The 23,333-nt window shown below is 43.3% G+C and overlaps 1 protein-coding gene across 11 annotated transcripts in view; it reads left to right on the top strand.

Annotated features, from left to right (window-relative positions):
- The window catches only part of RBFOX1 (RNA binding fox-1 homolog 1), a 1,985,071-nt gene that overhangs the window by 959,116 nt on the left and 1,002,622 nt on the right, over positions 1–23,333 (top strand). The gene's annotated exons all lie outside the window — the stretch shown is intronic.

Here is a 23,333-nt window from a genome sequence, read left to right as displayed (position 1 = left end):
GAGAAGTGTATAATTGTAGCAGAAACAGTGTATCCACCTGCTAAGGATGGTAGGGAGGTTTTTCTTTTCTTAATGCAATGGTGGGGACATTTATTACTTTTTCTCTACTTTTCTAGACGTGAAGTTTGGAATTCTGGATTCTTGTTCATCTGATTAGCCAAAGCTCACTATTCTTTCAAATGGGCTTTTTCACTTACAGAGTGGTCAGTAGGCACAATTCACTGCAGGTATTGGCTAGTTGGCTCAGTTTTCTAGATTGGTTTGATAGACCTTGATCACACAGAGAGCGTCGACCAGACCATCAGGAAGCAGTGTTTCCCTCACACTTTGAATCCAACCCAGAAAAAGCAGCAACAAGCTAGTGGGTCAGGTGCCCTCTGTGACCGATGTTGGCTTTGAAAAGAGGACCAGTGAAGACCAGCTAGTAGGAAGGCCTCCATCAGCCTTTCTTTTCTTCTTCAGGAGAAACCTGTGTCTGCCTTTGCTGCCCGATGTATTTCTCTGTTGTTTAATTGAAATCTCTGCTGGTGGAGAAATCCAGTTGCCTGTTTGCTGTTGAGATGAAAGTACCAGTTGCCTCTATTGTCTTTATTTGCATGTATCAGTAGAGGCCTTCCATTTTTATTAGACTGAGGAGGAGGAGGATGCTGTGACAGGGCATCACCAGGAGCAGGGACAGTGGCACAGCAGCGCTCCTTCCTGCCCGGGTCCTCGCTGCCTCCGTGCGCCAGGCGTGAGGCTGCGAGTTCCACCACAGTTTCTCTGGTGCCGACCACCCCTCTGCAAGGTAGGTATCGCCATGCCTCATGTAGAGACAGGGAAACAACCTTCTAAGACTGTTTATAATTCGAATGTGCAATTCATTTCCAGGATTTTCTGGCTTCAGTGTACCCAGACACCACTGACATGTGCTAATCTGACTTCAGGAAGATACACAAAATGGATACTCAGCCAATGCCCTTAGTCGGTGGTTCTCAACCAGGAGTAATTTGCTCACTCCTTTCCCCTCCAAGGACAATGTTTGACAACATATTGGAGAGATTTTTGGTTGTCACATTTGGGTGAGGGCTGTTCCTAGCATCTACTATGTGGAGATCAGGAATGCAGCTCAACATCCTAGGATGCCCAGGACAGCCCCTCCCCTAAAATGACAAAGAATTACCTGGCCCAGTGGTGCTGAGGTTGAGAAATCCTGCCCTAGGCAATATCAGTGATGCTATGACTACTGTGTACACGGCCAGATTTTTCAAGAGAGTGGAGAAGTGAATCTCAGCTCTTAAACTTTTTAAATCTCCAGTTGGTTACTGTGAATAGGCTCATGATGCAAAATCCGAAGTTCCGTATTTTCTTACAATTTGACTTTAAAATTTTACTGCCGCCTGCTCTGAGCATCTTGCCTTATAAATATGACATGGGTCACTGTGATTGAAGTACCTGCTTTTCCCCGATGTGATCAGGGTTGCCTCCGAAAACTGCTCTAAAATGAGATTTCTTTCTGTGGTACGGTTGTCAAGAGAAGAGAAATGCACCATCACTAAATGAGTCATGCAGCAGTAATTCTAAGAACCTTCCTTTTTCCCCCTCGGTCTTCAAGCACCATTATTTTCTCTTTATCTTGAAAGGTTTGGGACATGAGTTTATTTGCTTATTTATTTAATAAACACTTAAATAGTGTTTTATATGTGCCAAGTACTGTTGTAAATGCTTTAAAATAGTAATTCATTCAATTCTGAAGACAAGCCTATGTGGTTGATATTGTTACTATCTACTTTTTACAGAGGAGAGAACCAAGGCCCAGAGAGGTTGAGTAATTCGCCCAAGGTCACACAGCTTCTAGGTGGCAGCAGCGGGCTTTAAACTCCACCATCTCTGCTCCTAACCACTCTGCCACGCTCTTTAGTCATTTGAGTTTCTAACCGTGCAGAAGCATAGATGTTTAGGCAGCGTCTTCATCTGGGTTTTAAACAAAAGGCATTTCTGGTTTCACTCTGGAGTAGTTGATTAAGAAAACTGACTTCAACATTTCTGAGCGAGAGTGAGGGATCATGGCCACGGCTTTCTTTTCCGCTATTGAAATACTCCTGAACGTGAGCTTCACCACGGTCAGTAGGACTGATGGTTCTCTTTCTGTGACCACCTCCGACAACAGGCACCACCAAAGGAAGGTAAGATGTATTCACAAAGGCACAGTTTACAGAATGGGTGAGCTCTTCAAGAAACTTAACCCTTTGGTTTCCTGGCACTTCAAAATTTTCCTGGGAGTCCATTGTGGTCCATACCACATGGGATATGGTAGATGTAGGTCTTTCGATTCCCAGCCTGATCTTGCAAAAGCCAGTCTACCTTTCTTCATTTAGACCATGAGAATGACCTCTCTTGTCTCTTTCTCTGTTGAATTTCTAGCATGTAGTAAAACCTATGAAGAGAAAAACAATTTGAGTAGATGTTTAAATAGAAGTGCCAATTTGACACACTTTATTCTGCATTAGAAGAAGAAACAAACTTGCAGGTCTGTAATTAAATGTGGCTACACAGACGGTTCAGAAAACCAAGATGAGGGGAGAGAATTTCAACCAGCTTCAGTTGAACGAAGGAATATATGGTGGAGGAATTTATCTATTAAAACGTTTCTTGTCAAGGGCATGAATGGGTCTGACCTTTAAAAGGAAGCATCTTACATCTTGTATGCAAAAATGTTGGAGGAAGGGGAGGTTGTGGCGGAGGGAACCACTGATCTGACAGACACCTCTGCCTTCTGACCCAAACTTTCCATGGCTTGAGGGTTGGTCCGCAGCTCACCATGCTTTGCCCCTCAAAAGCTTGAAGATGCCGAGCCACAGGAATGGACTGCATTTTCCCCGAGGCAAGGCACAGGTTTCTGGATATGGAGGAGGAAGGGTCACCTCTCTTAAACAGCTTTGGTCTGGCCATCCAGCAATGCCAAGGCCCTTGAGCAGCCCTTCCACAGCCCCAGAATATTCCAGGAACTGAGCTGGGGGTGGAAACCATCACAGTTCTTCCTGTCTATTTCGGGCCCAATGAGCTCACATTGACACATAGAAAGTGAGGAGTGAATCCCATTTCAGAACTGTCAAAAGACTCTGGGTGGCTCCATTATTGTCACATTTCCTGTTTTAGTACAGTTCATCGAACTGGCTTTTGTGGAATACCTATTCCATCGAAGTGTTGATTCAGGAAGGAGTTTAAAATTAAACCAGAATCTGTTGCTCAACAGTAAAGAAATGGGAATAAACTCACATAGCTAAGACCATGAGAGCAGGGTCTAATGTGCTGTCTGTCAGTCTGTGGTGCTCAAATACATGTTACCTTGTGTGACTAACAGAAGGAAACACTAGGAAATTGGGCTTAAAGTGGCCATTTTCATTCCATATCCAGTAGAACTGGTTTCTAACATATTTCCACATTTAATGTGAATCTGCTTTTAAAAATAAAGACAACAGAGGATAAACTTTGCGTGTCACTTAGAGGGCATCCAGCAAGGGGAAAGTGGGTATCTGCAGAATCCCTATTGTAGAGTTTGCCCAGAAAGCTAAAAATATAGAGGTTCATCAGTGTTGTAAGGGCTTCAGGCTTGAACTTCTGCTGCTGCTAGTCAAAGAAACCAGGTTTTGTTGTAATGTATTAGGAAACAGCTCAACATATAGAATTATACATTGTTACCATTAATACTGATACTGTCTATTGAGTGTTTGTGGGAGCCACACATTGTGTTGACTTCTGAATATACGTTATTGAGTTCATATCCAGCAATTTTATGAGGCAGATACTCTAATTATACCCATTTTTCATGCATAGAGACTGAGGCTCAAGATTTTTCTAGGGTTAGCAACTGCTAGTGAGTAGAAGGATTGGTAATCAAATTTGGAACTTTATGACTTCAAAAACTGTTCCTGCCTCTTTTTGACTCAGAGCCATAAGAATCTTTGCTCTAACTGGTGAAAAATGAATCTGACATAGATCAGATTTGGTTAGCCCTAGGAAGTCCCTGTGGTCCTCTTATTAAAACTAACCTTCTTAAATCTTGACAGAATATGTAAATGGATGAACAGATGGATGAGTGGTTGGGTGGATGGATAGATGGGTAGGTAGGTGGATGGTTGAATGGATGGGTGGGTGGATGGATGGATGGGTGGGAGGGTGGATGGATAGGTGGATACACTGACTAATGACACAGAAGGCAAATTGGCAAGGAGCATGTGTATAGTTTTTCAGAAAGGTAAATATAAATACCAATAATTACATGAAAATATTTTCATTTTTTACCTATACATGTGTATATATATGTATACATATGTATTTTATATATATATATATATATATATATATGAAATGTTTCATCTGTATATATAAATGTTTCATATATTGTATTGGCAAACAATGCATTTGATGAAATAGGCATTCTGTACACTGTTGGAGAGAATGCAGAATGGTACATTCTCCAGTGGAAGACAATTTGGAAATTTTTATTTAAAAACACAGTGCATCTCCTTTGGCCCAGCATTTCTACCTCTAGGATTTATGTAATTGCTCAAGTTTGCAAAGATGCAAATTGGTTGACTGCAGCATTGTGTACAGTGGGAAGGGAAACTGGAGCAAACTAGATGCCTAACAATAGAGGGTTGGGTGCCAAGAAGCATTTAAGGAATGGAGTGGCTCTTCCTCGACCTGAAGTGCTGTCTGTGGTATTGCAAGTAAAGAGTGCAAACTTCAGAAATGAGGTAGGAAAACTTTGTTAGAAAATGGACATCCACAGGCAGACGTTTTCTGTACGTGGTGAAATTGCCAACAGGTAACTAAGGGACTGAGAAGAGGTGGTGACCTTTGTGGTTATTGCGGAGCTTAGCTGGGAAGGGAGCAGGGGAGAAATGAACGTTCTGCTCTTGAGGTTATGAGAGGTAAGTTCTAGAGACCGGCTGTCCATCGTCTGCCCATAGTTAGCAGTATGGTGGTGGGCACTTAAGGATTTAAGAGGGTAGACAGAGCTCATGTTAAGAGTTCTTATCACATGCAAACCCACGCACCCACACAGGACACAAGGAGACTTTTGGACGTGATGGATGTGTTTATTACCTTGGCTACGGTGATGGTATCACGGGTGGATGCATATGTCCAAACTCATCAAATTGTCCACTGAAACATGCAGGGTTTGTTTGTTTGTTTGTTTTTGATATATCAATTATACCTCAATGAAGCTGTTCAAAAAAAGATTACACCTTTATTCCATTTTATCTTCAACAAACATGCACCACTTTGATATTAAAAAATACTTTATTTAGGAAAAGAAAAGAGCTCCGATTTTTGTGAACAACCTATGATCAGCTCCCCACCCTTGAGCTGATGGAGATCAGCTTAGGTTTCAACATAGATCTGCTGTGTTAGACACAGGCAACCCAAATTGTTTTGAAAATGTGCTTAAGATAGACTTACAAGGAGATCCAGAAACCTAAAAATCGCTGATTGAAAATTATGTCCTGGCTAAGGCTGGGGGTCGTTTTGTGCTCTGAAATGGGATGGTTGGCTGTTGGCAAAATTTCTGAAAATGATAAAGCTAGGTGTTAAGCATAACGGTTTGGCCACAGAGGAAAATGAAATTCCCCTGATGCTGCAGACACTTGTCATTCATCGGCGGTACCGCAAAATCATGATCCTTATCCTCCCAGCTGTGCGTGCCTGACAGGGACTGTGGGCTGCTAAAAGTTGTATACTATTATTTTTTTATTCATCTCTGGGTCATTTCATCTTCCTGTGCCAGCCACATGAATGGCTGTGTATGAAAATTGTATTTTGTGCTGAATTTCCCGCTGTGAAAGATGTTTACTATATATTTATGAAAACACTGCAATAACAAAACCCTTTCTATAGCCTTTCAATTTGCTGTAAGGGCAGATAAAATATTTTTATCTTGAACTGAACTTCATACCTTGGGAGATTCAGCGGGCCCGACTCAGAATAATAAAACACTTCAGAGAAAGGCAGGTGCTGTTCAGACTGGTTCAGAAACCCATGCACTTCACTTAGCAGACCTCCATTCCTTGCAAGGTACTGACTGAATACACAAAACCTAGAACTGGCTGGTGTAACCTATGCAGCATTAAATAGAAAAAAAGAATCTTTACAGTTCTTAAATCGTTTCATGATGTGTCTACAGAGATCCAGGGATCTCTTGATGAGCAGTGTTTCCTTAATGCTGGAAAATACAGGAAAGAAATTGGCTGTCACCTCAATGTGCTGGAAACTCTTGAATTTTCATCTTCATTTAGGCTTCGGCTTTGTTTTCAATAGAAGCTCCTGTTGAGGTAGTTGTAGATTCACATGCACTCGTAAGAAATAATACAGAGAGATCTCTGGTACCTTTATCCTGTTTCCCTGCCATTGCTATATTTTGCAGAACCATAGTGTCACATCATATCATTGCTGCAACCCACTGATCTTACTCAGACTTTCCCCAGATTGACTCGCACTCATTTGTATGCATGTATTTAGTTCTACACAACTTTATTACACGTGTAGATTCATGGATCTACCATAGGTAAGATACTGAACACGGCCATCCCAAGAATCTCTTTTAGTTTCTGGTCTTACGTTTAGATCTTTAATCCATTTTGAGTTTATTTTTTATATGGTGTTAGAGAATGCTCTAATTTCATTCTTTTATAGGTAGCTGTCCAATTTTCCCAGCACCACTTATTGAAGAGACTGTCTTTTATCCATTGTATATTCTTGCCTCCTTTCTTGTAGATTAACTGGCTGTATGTGTGTGGGTTTATTTCTGGGCTTTCTGTCCTGTTCCTTTGAGCTATGTGTCTGTTTTTGTGCCAGTACTATATTGTTTTGATTACTGTAGCTCTGTAGCATAGTCAGAACAAGACAAGGACGCCCACTCTTGCCACTTTTATTCAGCATAGTTTTGAAAGTCCTGGCCAAGGCAATCAGAGAAGAAAAACAAATAAAAGGAATCCAAACTGGAAAAGAAGTAAAACTGTTACTGTTTGTAGATAACGTGATGCCAAGAATCTCTTTTATAACCACATGCACCTCCACTCACCACTAGCATCCTTTAATCCTAATCTCTGTCAACCACCAATCTATTCCCCATTTCTAAAATTCTGTCACTTCAAATACGTTATAAGTGGAATCACACACCATTTAACATTTTGGGATTGGTTAATTCTAGAACTGCAATTCCTTGGAGTTTTATCTAAATTACTGCAGCTCTCCATCTTCTCTTCCTTTTCACTGCTCAGTAATATTTCACAGTAAATAATATGTGCCACGGTCTGTTGAACCGTTCACTGATTGGAGGACATCTGGGCTGTTTGTTGCTATCACAAATAAAGCTGCTGTGAACATTTGTGGACAGGATTTTGTGTGAGCGTGAGTTTTGCTTCTCTGGGATAAACGCCCGGGAGAGGGCTTCGGGGATTTTTATGCATATGCATCATGGGAAACATTAATATGTTGCGCCCATTGGAAGTCAGTGCCAGTCGCACACCAGTCAGTCAAGGGAAAAATATAAAACCTTACCCACATTGTAGTGTTTATTTCTGCACAAACATGGTACTAAATATAGACACTAGGCAGCATGTATGCTGCACCCACCATATGCCAGGCTGTATCCTAAGCCTGTTGTGGATGCTAACTCACTTGTCCTCACAGCAGCCTTGGGATGTACATACTCCTGTTACCCCCACTTATGGATGAGGAATCAGACACAAAGCGCTTACGCCCCTTGCCAAGTCAGTACAACCAGCGGCACTTAGAAATAGGCATTCTGGCTCCAAAGCCCCTCCCTTTACCCTGCTGATGATCTGAACCTCACTTCCAGATCTGTGGGTCATACCTGCTGGGTTGGCTGAGCTGCCCACACTCACTGGGTCGGGTAAACATCTATCAATACGGCTCTGAAAAGAAGCAGGAAATGGATCTGCATCTATAGAACAATAAGCGGGCTGACTTCACTGCCCCTTCAGTCACTGCTCTGGTTTAAGCTTCCTCTAGTCGGCCACCTGAGACAGACGGAGCTTTCTGCTGGCTTTTAGATCTCCAAGAAGTAGATTTTACAGCCCTCCCTTGGTTACACACGACACTGCCTCACAGCTCTCAAGAGCAATGTGTTCTGCCTTTCTGCGTGGCCCAGATCTGTCTCACGGAGAGCTGAGCCTCTCCGCGTGGGTCCCCCTCCCGTGAAGACGTGGAACTGACGGCCCCGCGTCTCCTCCACGATGCACCTTCAAGGTACTCGTTTCTAACAGAATCTTGCACGGCTGCTTTACATTAATCACGGAGGTCTTCATCCTCCGAAGGCATCTCATAGTTTCCACCAGGCTTATAAACTCTAATATTTTCATATGCTCCAGTGTAAAGCCATCTGTTGCAATGACAGGACAAAATGTTGGAGACGAAAACCGGCGTCTGTTTAGGGAAAGAGTCCACGAAACGTTAACCAGAAGGATATGTGCTACTCTGGGGTGTCTTGGAGAAGATGGCCAGGGGGTTGTGGAAGGCATGGCCTCCAGCACTGGTATTTATTAATTGGCATTTAAAAATGGCACGCGATCTTTTATTTCTGTCCTGTCAACTTAGACTAGATTGTCAACGAACATGGTGGCAGAGGCCTCTTTGAAAGGGAAGAGCGGGCATCGTCTGATTTTCGGAACTTTGTTTCATCTGTGTTTTTCATGGGCTTCATTTGACTTTTTGTTACTCTTTTGCAGCAGTGAATTGGGAACCTGCTGTGCACCAGGCATGCGGGCTGCTGGAATTGTGTTTCTCAACAGCTAGAACTGTTTCTCAGAGCCGAACTTTTAATAGCCATGGTGTGGTCTTGCTAATCCAGAAACTATCAGATGGCAATCAGTTTTGGCTGCCCACTTGACACGTCAGTGTAGGCAGAGTTATGTAAAATTTGTTCCTGCACCGCGTTGCCCCCTTGCTGAAACCTGAGCTCGGAAAATCAAAGCAAACGCCCCCGAGCGAAGGCCCTGGTGCTCTTGGGGGAAAACATCCCGGCTGAAGTGCACTGAGTATTGTATCTGACAAGCACGGTGGGAGGCGCTGTGCATTGATCGGCTAATTTAAACCTCCTAAGCATCCTCCGTGGCAGGGGCGCCAGTTGCCTTCATTTACAGGTGAGGGAGCAGTTTCAGAAACGGTCCGAGTAATTTACCCAGGATCACACAGCTCACACCTGCTGGACCCTGGATCTGGCCACAGGCGGACAAAGTCCATCAACAGCACGTGGAACTACTCTGCTTTATCACTGACGTTAGTAAGAGAAGAGAGGCTTGTTCATTGCCTTCCAGCCCAGGTCTTTCAAGGGTGACGTTGGCTGGGACGTGCAGGTCAACGTTGGGCAGGCTGTCTACATGTTCACTGCTCACCTCCTTTTTAATTCTGGAAAGTTGTCGGTGACTTCTCCAGCTTGCAGAAGGACCTCGGTGTAAGGACGTAAAAACAGCTCTTGAGAGGCTAGAACAGAATGAGACCAGATGGGGTCACCCCCCAGACACTTCCCTTTTTTTTTTTTTTTTTTTAACTGAAGTAGAGTTGATGTGCAATGTTGTGTTAGTTACTGGTGTACAGCATAGCGATTCAGTTATACATATAATACTTTTTCGTTATAGGTTATTACAAGCTATTGAGTATAGTTCCCTGTGCTCTACAGTAGGACTTTCTTGTGTATCTATTTTGTCTATAATAGTTTGTATCTTCAAATCCCACATCCTAATTTATCCCTCCCGACTCCTCTCCCCTTGGGTAACCATATGTTTGTTTTCTATCAGACCCCCTCCTTTGTACCAATTTTGGATCTACTTTTCTACCAACACGTGTGGAAAAGGTGTCTTAAATCACTCACCTGCTTTCGGTCACATTGATAAATGGATTAAGGACATACATAAGAACCTAGGTCCCAACTGTAGCCATGTCAATAGATGACCAATTCTGCCTAGCTATTCCAGGGTTGATAAAATTAATGAAATGGCAGAATTCAGGAAGACTTATGAGCAGGAATATACATTTTAAAAAAAGAGCAAGGCACCATCAGATCCGTTTAACTGAAGAAAAACAATCAGGGTGTCTGACAGCGAAGAAAGACCAGTTAGCTTCTAAATACCATTCATTTATTTCAGTCCACCCCCTTGGGAGGACGTGAGGGTTTCTTCTATAATCAGGCCCTTTTAGAGCCATAGTTTTTTGCCTGCAGGAGTTCATCTCAACAATTAGATTATAATGATAGGTTATAAACTTCGTGAAGACAGGGAACAGGTGAACAATATATAATTAATCCCTTGCACAATGCCTGGCCCATGTGAGGACCTCAGTAAATGTTTTCAAAGAATGTGTGATCGTCCTGGATTGTGCCAGAATATTTATTATGTATTAAATCCTGGCCAACCCAAGTAATAATTATATCTTTCATAACTGGATAATGTTTTCAGAGTCCTGTTGAGGAAAGCATGTTATTCCTGCTTGCTGGTCCCCTCTCCCCTAAAGCTGAGAAACGTGAGCAGTTTTTTTTTCTGAGTTACGGCTGGAACAGTATGCATCGGAAAAGCAACAGCATGGTTATATCTGGTCCCCCAAATAAAATATCATCACAACCTTCTGTAGGGTGCAGGGCAAGCAGCGATGTTCTAAAACCTTCTCCCCAACACATTCCATCGGCAAAAAGTGACTTCTGGTTAATGCAACAGTGCAAATAAATTATTACCATTCTCTGACTGTGTGACAGGTTAGTAATTAACTTATGTCACCAGTTGGCCTCCCACAACTGTGTTTATTCAGCTCCACGGAGCCCTTTTTGGGGGAAAAAAGGAAAGATCGGCAAGGCATTCTTTGTTTACTGTGGATGCTAAATGCGGGTGGAATGCATCTTTTCCTATTGACTAGGAAATAACTTGGTTGTTAGGACATGATTTTCCATTCTTCAAAATGATATGGTGAAGCGAGGAACTTGAAAGCCACCCTGGAATTAGAAAAGCATAAAGAAATTGCCCCTTTATGCGCTAATCGAGCCATTGTGTCTCTTTTCTTTGGGTACTTTGTACCGTTGAGTCACAGCAAAGAGCCATGTGTAAAAGAGAAGGTATGGAGAATTTTAATTAAAAGAAAAAAGTGTGATTCTTGTCCCCCCGCTGTAGGTAAGTGCCTCTCACGCAGCCTGGGGACAATGGTATTAGATTTGTAATAAGTACAAGTGAAGCTTTTCATTTTGATTGGATTGGGTGTATTTTTCATCAGCATCTCCCGTGTGAGCCATGATTCCAAGACAGAGTCTTGTAATCTTCTGCAGTGGGAATGATTCAGCTTAAAAATCAATAGGGCATAAGGTATTTCAAGTTCTCATTATTGTAATGTGTCAACATCACTTCAGTGACCCCAGAGTCCTGTGTTGGCTGGTTTTTCCCCTGATTTATTGTGCAATCTCGCAGGGCAAACTATAATTTCATTTGGAATCAGAAAGTCTCCATTTGTGGTTTGTGTCCCAGTCTCCAGCCATTAGGGCATTCTCAGGGAATCGATACCTCCTCTTGTTGCTAAGAACTGAATGAAGTTGTCACCTGCTTAGATTACAGAGGGGACGGGCGAGAAGACGCGGCGAGGGTGAGCACATTGGACCACCTCTGTTTGGAGAAGGGCTTCCTGAGTGCTCACTTACTGCCGTTTGGTCGAGGGGGGAGGTCAGCATTTCTCAGGAAGTCTCTTATAGAAAACCCCCACTGCCCCGGATTCCCAGATTAGCACGGTGCTTCATTTTGTCTTGTGGGAACTGTCTGTGGTTGACGTCATTCCCCCTGGTTAGGACAAGGTGAGAGGGCCTCTCTTGAAAGTCTGAGCTCTGGCACATTTTCTAGAACTTGTTGAGTCATGCCAACTATTCTTAAATACCTGATCCTCATGCTGAGACTATAAAGACAGGGTCTTCCGTTCTCTTCCCAAGTGGCAAAATACCCAGGAACTTGGTGAAACTTCCTGCAACAAGATGACCCTGTGATTTCAGCACACCATCGGTCAGGGCATACACACCCCCACGCGTGTGTGCGCACGCACACACACACGTGCGCACACACAGATCCTTTCATTAGAGGGTGTTCAATGAATGCTTATATGATATTTTCAAGTCATCACTATCACCCATAGCGAGTCCAAATTGCATATCTAATACCCAATCCTTAGCAGGCCAAGTCAGTCTTCAGAAATATAATTTAAAAGTGAAACAAATGAACTTATTTACAAAACAGAAACAGACTCACAGACATAGAAAACAACCTTACCTTATGGTTACCAGGGAGGAAAAGGAGGACGTGGAGGGATAAATTGGGAGCCTGGGATGTGCAGATACTAACTACTATATATAAAATAGATACACAGCAAGGTCTTACTGTGTAGCACAGGGAAGTATTCAATACCTTGTAATAGCCTATAGTGAAAAAGAATAAGAAAAGAAATATATATATATATATGTATGTATAAAACTGAATCACTAGGCTGTACACCAGAAATTAACAAAACATTGTAAACTGACTATACTTCAATAAAAAAAGAAATATAACCAAGTACCTACTATGTGTGTTCCATGTGCTTGTGAAATCAATAGGGTCCCTTCCCACAAGGAGACTAACCATGGAAAAAAAGCAAGGTTAGAGGCAATCACTGTGTGGGCAATGTAACCGAGGCTGCAGGGGCACAGGGAGGAGGCGCTGAACACAGGTCAGTAAGGGTCTTGGAAGATTTCAAGGCTGATGTCAAGATTTGATCACTTGACCACGTGTGAGGGCATCAATCTCCTTCCCTGGAATGATTGTGAAATCAATTTTGATATGTGTGCCGCAGGTGAATCGCTGTGTTTTAAAGTTGCCTTTGTCCAGTGAGATCATGCTCTTCTCTCAGCCCGTGGGGAATGGTTCTATTCACGCAGGGGCCTCCGACAGCCCTTGTTCACTTGGGGGTGGGTGGAGCTCCTCCCGCAAGGTCCCTGTCTCTTCTCCCCGCCCTTCCTGGTCGAGCCCCTTTCCCCTAGGGCTGCCCCAGCAGGGTGGGGTGCAATCCCGGGAGTGGCCACAATGCCGTACTCCCTGCTTTTGAGTCTGACCCTGCCTCCTCTAGCTTGACCAAGTTGAGAGGCCATTCTGATGTCTCTTTGCATCTTGCCAGTTAAAGGCTCTTACAGACAAGAGCCCCGTTGATCAAAGTCTCTGATCTTAATTGTGGACAAACATTCGCTTTATAGACACTGGGTACCATGCCGGCTGTCAGGTACCCCTTTTCATATGCTTTTCTAACCTGCTAAAATCAAGTGGTTCTTCCTCGAGGCTCTTTACTGACACTCTGAGTATTTCTTGATCCTCACGGCCCTCTCAGGACTTGCCTTCTGTTCTGGATTCACTCACTCGTTGATTCACTAAATACTTGATGGAGACCCTGGTAGGTGCTGAAGAGACAGTGGTAAGTGAGAGAGATGAGGTTCCTGGTCTACTAGAACATCTAGTCAAGTTGATGTTCTATTTGCCATTTTAAAATATTCCACATGTAAGTGATATATGGTATTTATCTTTCTGTTTCTGGCTTTTAGTATGATGATCTCTAGGTCCATCTATGTTGCTGCAAATGGCATTATTTAATTCTTTTTTATGGATGAGCAGTATTCCATTGTGTGTGTGCGTGTGTATATATATATATGTAGTGTATATGTATATATATTTATATATATAGTATTATACACATGTATATATATTGTGTGTGTGTGTGTGTGTGTGTGTATATATATATATATATATATATAAATATATAAAAAACACCTTCTTTATCCAGTCATCTGTCAGTGGACACTTAGGTTGCTTCCATATCTTGGCTATTGTAAATAGTGCTGCTGTGAAGACTGGGGTGCATGTAAGTTTTTGAATTATAGTTTCTTCCAGATACACGAATGAACTTGTTTACAACACAAACAGATTCACAGACATAGAAAACAGACTTATGGTTACCAGGGGTGGGGAGTGGAGGGAGGGATAAATTGGGAGTTTGGGATTTACAGATACACACTACTATATATAAAATAGATCAACAACAAGGTCCTACTGTAGAGCACAGGGGACTATATTCAATATCTTGTAATAACCTATATTGAAAAAGAATATGAAAATAAATATATATGTATGACTGAATCACTGTGCTGTACACCAGAAACTAACACAACATTGTAAATCAACTATAATTCCATTAAAAATGAAAATAAAAAGTTTACCTTCTAGCTGAGGGGAGGTGGGTCCTTGACTTTGAGGGCCTGCTTGAGAGCTCAGAGGGAGGAATGCCTGGTTCCCCAGTTTCCTGCGGGTGGGCTGGGTTACTCCCTCTTCAGCAGAATGTTACCCAATTAAAGCTTAAACGTTACCTACCTGTCCTTCAGGCCTTAACCTCAGGCAGTGGGAGAATACGGACAGATCACATGGCTCCGCTAGATGTCTCTAAACTGTGGGAAGTTGTGCAAGTCCACCTGTAGGGATGCAAATGAACTGTAATAGTCATGACCCCAGAGAAAGTTGACATCAGAACCCCTGTCCCATCCGCCATGCCTCCTTCAAGGCCAATAGTCTCAGCCCTGTGAAGTTCTGAGACAAACCTAAGAAGAGGCTTCTGAAGCAGTGGTATCATTTGAAACTCAGGTCTCAAGCCAACTCTAAGGACCTTGAGCAAGTTAATCTCCCTGAGCCTCTGTGGTCTCATCTGTAAAATGGCAGTAGAACACATCTTAGAAGGTGGTTTTAAGGACCACACGTGATTGTGCGTCTAAAAACACAGCACAGTACCTAACACATACGAGACGCTTAATAAACAGTAACTATTATGAGAGGGGGTGAGAAGAGGAGAGAGAAAATACATTGATGGTGGATGATTGTGCTGGCAGCCTGTGCGTGTGGCCACTTTCATTTTTAACTATCTTACCTCTTTGAACTTTTTGCCATTACTGCCTGACTCCTGCCTAGAGAGTACCTTCTCTATGACGGCCAAGTGCTCCTGGACGGACCATGCTTATCAGATTCCTTTTTAGGCATGGACCAGGCATTCTTTTTTCTTGGTGTTTTATTCGGTCCTTGCTGGTTCTAGATTGACGTCAAACATGAGCTGGGGTTATGTCTCTGTATAACAATCTCTTGTTACAACTTGTACCTAGTAATAGTATGCAGCCACTTAAAGGATGAGGTAGGTTAAGTGTGATATTATGGAAAGGTGATAAACATCACTCAGCTTAGATGTTAACGCAGACTCAGGTGTAGAGTCGTGGGACAAAAGAAAAGGTATAGAGCAGTGTATGTAGTGTGATCACACTTGTGTGTTTAGACTTACACATATGGCGGCCTGGATGTTTCAGAGATCATTTGGGAACCAACTACATTTGCTTTTCTGATTCTGCTGGCACCAGTTCATGCTTCCATTGGCTGATGGATGCACAGATTATGGGAATAACGGCAGAGTGAGAACTGCTGTGTGGCTCCTTTGTAATGAGAAACATAAGGCACTCAATTAAAGATGCAGAGGGCTCAACGTAATGGGCAGGTTAGAACTAGGTCTGGGATCTGTCCCTTTTCAGAGACGCTGAGCTTTATTTGACACTTCGGTTTGGTAGATAGATGGGCAACTGTGAGAGGTCAAAGGATGAGCTCCTCTACTGCCATATTGGTTTTCTGAAAACCCTATGTACCTGCACTTAATTGCGTGCTTGTAAACTTGATTCTCCAAAAGCAAGATAAGTGTGTCAAACTGACATTCTGTTTGAAAAGCAAAGTCCACTTAGGTTGTTTTTCTCTCCACCAGACTTGGGGATTCTGCCCCAGTTTACAGTTTCTTGCGTGGTGGATGGATTTGAAGTATTCCTTTAAGCTGTTGATTGTCAATCTCTTTTATATAGTTGTCACTTTCGGTATGTCGCCGTCACTAGCAGAGACTAAAGCTTGTGGACGATCATTCCCACTCTGACATGCGTAACTCAGCTGAGCTCTGTTTATAAAAAAAGAATCTAAAAATACACAAATTTCATGATTAGTGAAAATGGCTTTCTGAAAGGATCTTTTATTTACCTATCAGGAAACTAATTCCTGGAGATGATAGTTCTGGTGACTGACTTGCTCATTTACTGCAAATATATCAAGACCCTACTAAGTATTGGTACCAGTGTTAAATGTTTGGTAGAAACTCACAGGCAATCTGTTACCTTGGAGCAACAGTGGAGTAGGGTTAGGAGAGGAAGTTTGATGGGGGAAAATCTGATAGCCACAAACACAAAAAACATCTATAATTACCATCTGAGATGTGTCCTCAAGAAAAGGTACATGGGAAAGCAAGTAGGAAAGCAAGTAGCAGAGGAACCCTGCTTAAGCTTGAATAGGTCAAGACATGCTCTCCTGGAGAGTGATCGTGGAGCTGACAATGGAAGGGATGATGGGAGTTAAGTCAAGGGTGACATGGGGAAGCTGTTGGCCCTGGTGTTGGTACTTACAGACAACAGGAGGGGGTAGGGTGCAGCATGTGCAAATGCCCTGAGGTGGGAAAGTTGAGCCATCTCTCCTGGGACTGCAGGAAAGCCATGTGTGAGAGGGCCGAGTATGGAAGGGTGGGAGTAGTATGAGACCAGCCAGTCGAGGAGGAGAGGGAGCTAGAAGGAAGAGTCAGATCTTCCGGTCTAAATGGTTGTAGGGAAGGCATTGATGGTATGGGAAACTGTATGGGAGAAGGCAGTCCCCGTATGAATATGGTGGAGTTAGAGGAGTACAAGGAGAGGGCTCCATTGTCGGAGGCACTGAGAAAGAAGGCTCAGAGGATGGACCAAGGTCTCAGCTTTGTTAACAAAGTGGGTCAGGGCCCAGTGTAGGTGGCTTATAATCTTGTGACGCCCATGGGCCTATAATGCAGTCTAGCCTTGCCTCTCATGCTGTGTTCACCCATCTAAGGGATAGATGGGAATTAGGATTAGGGTCATAAAACTAAAAGCAGCTAATCTTTACTGAAGGTTTGCTTTATGCCAGGCATGGGGCTGACTGCTTGATAAGCTTCACGCTTGAGTCTTCCTTCTTTCGGGTTCTCCATTCAACTATCAACCCATCATTCAGATCCTACCTCCAAGGTCCACCATCTGTCTGTCCACTTCTGTGTTTCCATTGCCACACCCTAGTTCAAGCCACCTTTACAACAGCAACAGCCTCCCTCCTGGACGCCCCAGGATCTATGTTTGTCCGCCTCCAATCCATTATCCACATAATAGCCAAAATGATTTAAAACATAAATACATTACACACGCATGCTCATAGCAGCCCTGTTTGCAACAGCCAAGTGGTGGAAGCAACTCAAATGCCCATCAGTGGATGAATGAATAAACGAAATGCGGTCTACACATACAGTGGAGTATCATTCAGCCTTGAAAAGGAAGGACAGCCTGCCACGTCCTACGTCAGAGATGAACTTTGAGGACATCATACTAAGTGAAATAAGCCAATCACAAAAGGCAAATACCGCATGGATCCACTTATGTATAATTTATCTAGCGTAGTCAAGTTCATAAAAATGGGAAGTGGAATGGTGGTTACCAGAGGCTAGGGAAAGAGAGAAAGGGAAGTTTTTATTTACTAGGAATGGAGTTTCCATTTTGCAAGACAAAAAAGTTCTGGAGATCTGTTTCACAACCAATCAAATATACTCAATGGAACTGAGCTGTAAACTCAAAAATGGTTCAGGTGGTAGGTTTTGTATGTTTTTTTAAACCACAATAAGAAAAGAAATCTACCCCCTCAAAACACATAAATCAATTCAGCTAATCCCCTACTTAAAATTCTCCAATGGTGTCCTTTTATGCTTAGAAAAAGCAACCAAAACCAAAACCCAGCCAAACCAAAACAGAGCAAAACAAAAACAGCTGCCGTTTGTAGGATCCCGTAACATCTGGCTTCTGCCTACCTCAAGGACCTCATTTCTTTGAAGTCTCTTTCTTCTTCACTCTGATCTAAGCCCTTCTCTCTCTCTCTCCTTCATCTTAAAGCTTGTCAAGGTCATTATCACCCTTTGCATTCATTCATCTTGGTATCACAACACTCTTCTTCTGGAGTCAGAGAATGAATTTTTGCACACTTTAGGCTGCAGATTCAATTTAAAGAAACATTTATCGTTAATAAGGAGGAGGGGGAGGAGGAAGAGGAGGAGAAAAATAAAAGAAGAAAGATGCTTATTATTGTTCTTATCATAAATATTATTAATTTTATATGCCTCAGGTCTCAGACCTGGTTTCTCATTGCTAAAGAAATGGAGAGTTTCCATTTTACAAGATTTTTACTTTAATGGTGTTCGAAATGGCACCATCCTTTTCGATGAGGTTTTTTTTTTAATTGACCCCTGACCTTGAGAAAGGACTGATTTTATTCCAAAGAAGTGACAGAGATGTTTGTGTTTTTACATTTTCCAAGAGATTTATACAGAATCTTCCAGGAAAATCACATGGTCTGGTAGAGGCTTTATTCAGGGAGAGGGCCAACGGATTTAAAATGTAGCAGAGGCCAGATTGGGAGGAAATGTGCAAAAAACTGAAAGGCTGATCCTGATGGAGAAATAGTGTGAATGATGGCAGGTGTGGCGGCAGCCAACCCCGGACGGTTGGCCGTGTGGGTCGGGGACATGCTCGGAGCAGCTTCTTGGGTGCAGCTTTCCTCTGGTCCTGAAAGCTTCTGACTCTCAACTCCCTATTTCCTGAGCTCTTGGCAAGAGTCAATGGAGAAAAAGAAAGTGGAAATGCGTGTCTTCTCTCTTTCTCATTATAAAGATGTATTTTCATTAGCCCCTTTGTGGCCTGTGGCTGGCGTACAACAGTCATTCCAGATCCGTGATTGGATTCTGCAAGCGTTATCTGCAGGCGGCTTTTCAGTACCCTGGAATTGAAGTGTTTTTGAGATCTGAACTGCTTTTGTTCATGGAAGGGCATGCGTGATGGCAGAGAAGCCGGGCCCCGGTTTCCTCAGGCTCGCCTGCTCTTATTCTAGACAACACACAGAGTCGCTGACCTGGCTGAGGCCCTTTGCTAAGAAATGTGTGCTTTTGGTCACAGAGGGGACCAGGTGAGGGACAGCATGCACAGGTGACAGTGCGCTATTATCATTCATTTGTCCACTGACTCCCTAAGAAGTCGCGGTCTCTTGGGTTCCACGGGACGCAGGAGTCGGGGGATGAAAGCTTGCGTCTTCCACAGGAGATTCAGGACCAAATGAGTTTTAATGCTTTCAGTCCCTCCCACAAACACACTTGGATACTCTGTGGGCAATAAAGTTTCAAGGTTGGAGAAACTCCAAATCTGGGTGCAGAGAAATCTCTGCTTCATTGTCCCAGCCTATTAAAAAAAAAGAAAAAGAAAAAGAAAAACAATTCATTGCCAGTTCCTGGCAGGGATGCTGAAGGCTTCTGTCATTCGTTAAATAGCACAGTACCCTTGAAAAGCTTTGTGTGTGCAAAAATAAATAAATAAATAAATAAATAAATAAATAAATAAATAAATAAATAAATAAAAAGAAAAGAAGCAAAAATCAAGACATGCTCTCTTTAATGCTTACTGGTGGCTGACTGGTAACAATTTTCGGGCATAAAGGTCAAGGAGCGACCTGAGCCCTGGCACGGGCTTCTCCCCCACCCCCGGTAACGTCAAGCTGCAAGACGCAGATGAAGGATGTGTTTATTGAAGTGCCATTTAGGTTAAAGGCAGCTGGGATCGCTGGAAGACAGTGCATCAGAATGAATCCTCCATCCAAGAGCAGACAGTGGAGGGGAAGCCCCAGGATTCCTGCTGGTGTTACGATGGATCGGTGGAAAAGCCCGCAAACGACTGACAAAGAGAAAGATGAGGGGAGAAAGAGTATGATCTTTGGTGCTGGGGGTACCAAGCGATGGAGGGGTTCACGAAGGAGAGGGGGATAGGTCAGTACGCCTGACTCTACCTTGCTTTCCCATATCCAAGTGTTTTTGTTTTTTTGTTTTTAATTGAAGTATAGTCAGTTACAATGTTGTGTCAATTTCTGGTGCACAGCATGATGTTTCAATCATACATATACATACATATATTTGTTTTCATATTCTTTTTCATTATAGGTTATTGCAAGATATTGAATATAGTTCCCTGTGCTGTACAGAAGAAACTTGTTTTTTTAATCTATTTTATATATATTAGTTAGTATTTACAAACCTCAAACTCCCAATTTATCCCTTCGCATCCTCTTTCCCCTCAGCAACCATAAGTTTGTTTACTATGTCTGTGAGTCTGTTTCTGTTTTGTAAACAAGTTCATTATTGTCTTCTTTTTTTATTAGATTCCACATATGAGTGATATCATGTGGTATTTTTCTTTCTCTTTCTGGCTTACTTCACTTAGAATGACATTCTCCAGGAACATCCATGTTGCTGCATATGCAAGTGTTTTAAAGTTCACCTTGCACTTTTCTGAGTGTCTGTCGTGTGGCTGAAATATGTCCCTCCTGGTAGATGGAGAACATCTTATGCAAAAAGAAAAAAAAAACCTGAACATTTTTCTTCTGTCTTGCTAGGCACTGAACTGACATGGGGGAATTTTATAACATGTGCTCTTGGAATCAAAATTAGTTTTCATGCCTGCAGAGGCAAGGAGCCCATGGAAACTACCAACTGGCATTGCTGAGAATAATTATTGTCAAATTGAGTCCATTGTGAATAGTCCTCAGAGATAATTGCCCTGGCTAGAACGAGCACCAAAGGGGGAATTTTAATATTTACCGACTCCCTGGTGAAGAAAGAAACCTTTTGCTTTATTAAAGGCAGCGGTGTTGGGAATTTGCAGGTGGAAAGCATTAGTGATTTACACCATAGGACATCGTGACAGTTACAAGAAAAAATTTTTTTGGTAAGCTGTTGTCCAGAGGTGATGATTCAGATTCCATCAGTGAATTTTCTCTTTGTAGAGGTGTCTGGGCTTGAAGTCGGAGTTTTCTTCTATTAAAAATACCTTGATTCTACAGGAAACCAAAGAGTCCGCTGCGCTGTTTCTGGATGAGCCCACCTCGTGAAGCCCGTGGGCTGATGTCACCATTTCACAATGACCAGGTCTTCTCCAAAGACTTTCCATGACTGGGATCAGAGAACAGGGGTGCTCACCTATGCATTTCTTCAACAAAAGCATACATTACCATTAAAAAAAAAAAAAAAAGAAACTTCACTCACAGGTGCTCAAGTTCAAGCCTGGGGGAGGATAGGGAATCCATTGCATTCAGTCCCTGGGTGTGGGAGATGTTCAGAATCCAGCCAGAGCCTCATGGTAGGAGTCCCATGGGCCAAGCCTGGCTGTTCTGTAGATTAGGTGAGAGGCTCTGTTATAGTCTTCTGACCCTGATGAAGTCCCATGACTGATTCTGAGAGACGGATGCGTCCCTGTCCAGAGCTGTCCTAGGAGGCTGGGGGTATGTGTGAGATCTTTCCTCTCTGGTCTAGCACCCATAAACCACGAGGACCCTTGCTGCTTTGTGTTTCACAGGTCTTGACTTTAGTAGGAGAGGATCTGGTTGAGGAGACTGTTGACTCTGAGTCGCCCTTGCGTCTTGTCTGTACATCCATCTTTTGCCACTTAAACACCATCTTCTGAACTTGGTCTTGGTATGCAGGGGAGGAGCAAAGGGCTTGTGTTTGGAGTCTCTTCTTTTTATCCAGGTCCCCTGCTCATTCTGAGTATTCACAGGACAAGACTGCGCTGTGTTCAGGAATCTGAGTCAGCCCATTTGAGGCTGGCTTCAAATCCCAGCTCCCCAATCTACCCGTCACTGTGAAATCTTGGGTAGATTGCCAACCTCTCTAAACCTTAGACATCTTATCTGTAAACTAATGAGAGCAGAAGTTTTTATGTAGGGGGGAGGGATGGGCTAGGAAGGATTAAATGAGTTAATGACAACTGGACACTTAGCATCGTGGTTGTCACACAGCAAATGCTTGGCAGTGGCTGCAGGATCAGTACGGGGCAGTTGGCAGTGGTTTTCTCAGCTGCACTTCCTTTGGGTGCCAGCTTTATGCTCAGATAGCAACCCAAGTAGCCTCATATCTAGGCATGGACATGTTCCTGGAGGGAGAGAGCACGTTTGTCTCATCACTCTGGCTGAAAGTTTATTTCCACGAACAAAGGGGGACAGATCAGTGAGGGCAAGAGAATGAAATGGTCCTGTTGGCTTCATCTAGGTCACACGACCCAACAGCAGCATTTGAGGGGGGAGTCGGACTCAGAGAGATCCCAGAATGGAAGACAGAAGCTGTCGGGAAAGATGAAAGCAGGGAGAGGAGAGATGGAGGAGACCCCATACACATACCCGACGTGCTTTGCGAAGTGCCTGTTTTTACCTCGGACAGATGGTTCTGACTGAAGGGGGGGAGAGCTTTCTTCTTATAGGGAATCAACAGCTCGAGGCGTAGACCGTCTTGTTCTTTCAGCCCGTAGTTACTGGTCTTCCGGAGTGATCCGCACTGTGATTAGATGAACCTGGAAATAATCAGCCCTCAAGGTCACGTTTCCAGCTCTTCCTGATTCTGAGCCAGTCACTCCGCAAGAGCCACACCCTCCATCCTTTGAGAATGCTGTTTGCTCAAGAAGATGTTGGGGATGACACTCACGTTGGCACCCTCTTGCTACCTCATCTTACCATAGTCATCAGAGTTTGAGCCCCTGAAGGTCCCTGGAGCTCAGCGTAGAGGGTTGGCTGTTGAAGGACTGTCCATCACCTTTCGTTTACTGACTTGAATTCATCCCACACCCCTTCAAACAGTAGGTTTAGTCCCCTGCTGAGATCAGATTTAGCTCAACTAAAGAATTTTCCATTTAAAAGCAGTCATCTAGTTCACTATCTTTTATTTTTGTCCCAGTGATGTTTACAAATGTGCTGTAGCAGCGGGAAGGGTAGGCACATGTGTGTGGGTGCCTTCTCAGTGGACCCCTGGCCGCGCCTCCCCATCCCTGGGTCTGTGTCTGGCCCACCTCTCATCGGACACCACAAACTGTCTTCCCTTGAAGCTGCTCAGGGCTCTCCCTTCCTCTGTAGTCCTGCAAATTCCTACCAACAGTAGCAACAGCAATAATACTGTTCGTAATCATGATTATTATGACATCACTGTAACTGTTACTATGATTATAAAAAGGAGGAAGAGGAGGAGGAGCAGAGGATAATGAGGAAGAACAGCGAGGCTGTCGTAGTAACAGTCACAGAAGAACATGTCCAGCCCAGGCGTCAGTTACCTATAGAAGGAAGGAGAGAAAGAAGGAGAGAGGGAGGAAAGAGGGA

This window comes from Camelus dromedarius, chromosome 24 (assembly GCF_036321535.1).
Source record: "Camelus dromedarius isolate mCamDro1 chromosome 24, mCamDro1.pat, whole genome shotgun sequence".
Taxonomy (NCBI): domain Eukaryota; kingdom Metazoa; phylum Chordata; class Mammalia; order Artiodactyla; family Camelidae; genus Camelus; species Camelus dromedarius.
This window is presented reverse-complemented; position numbering and strand designations above follow the sequence as displayed.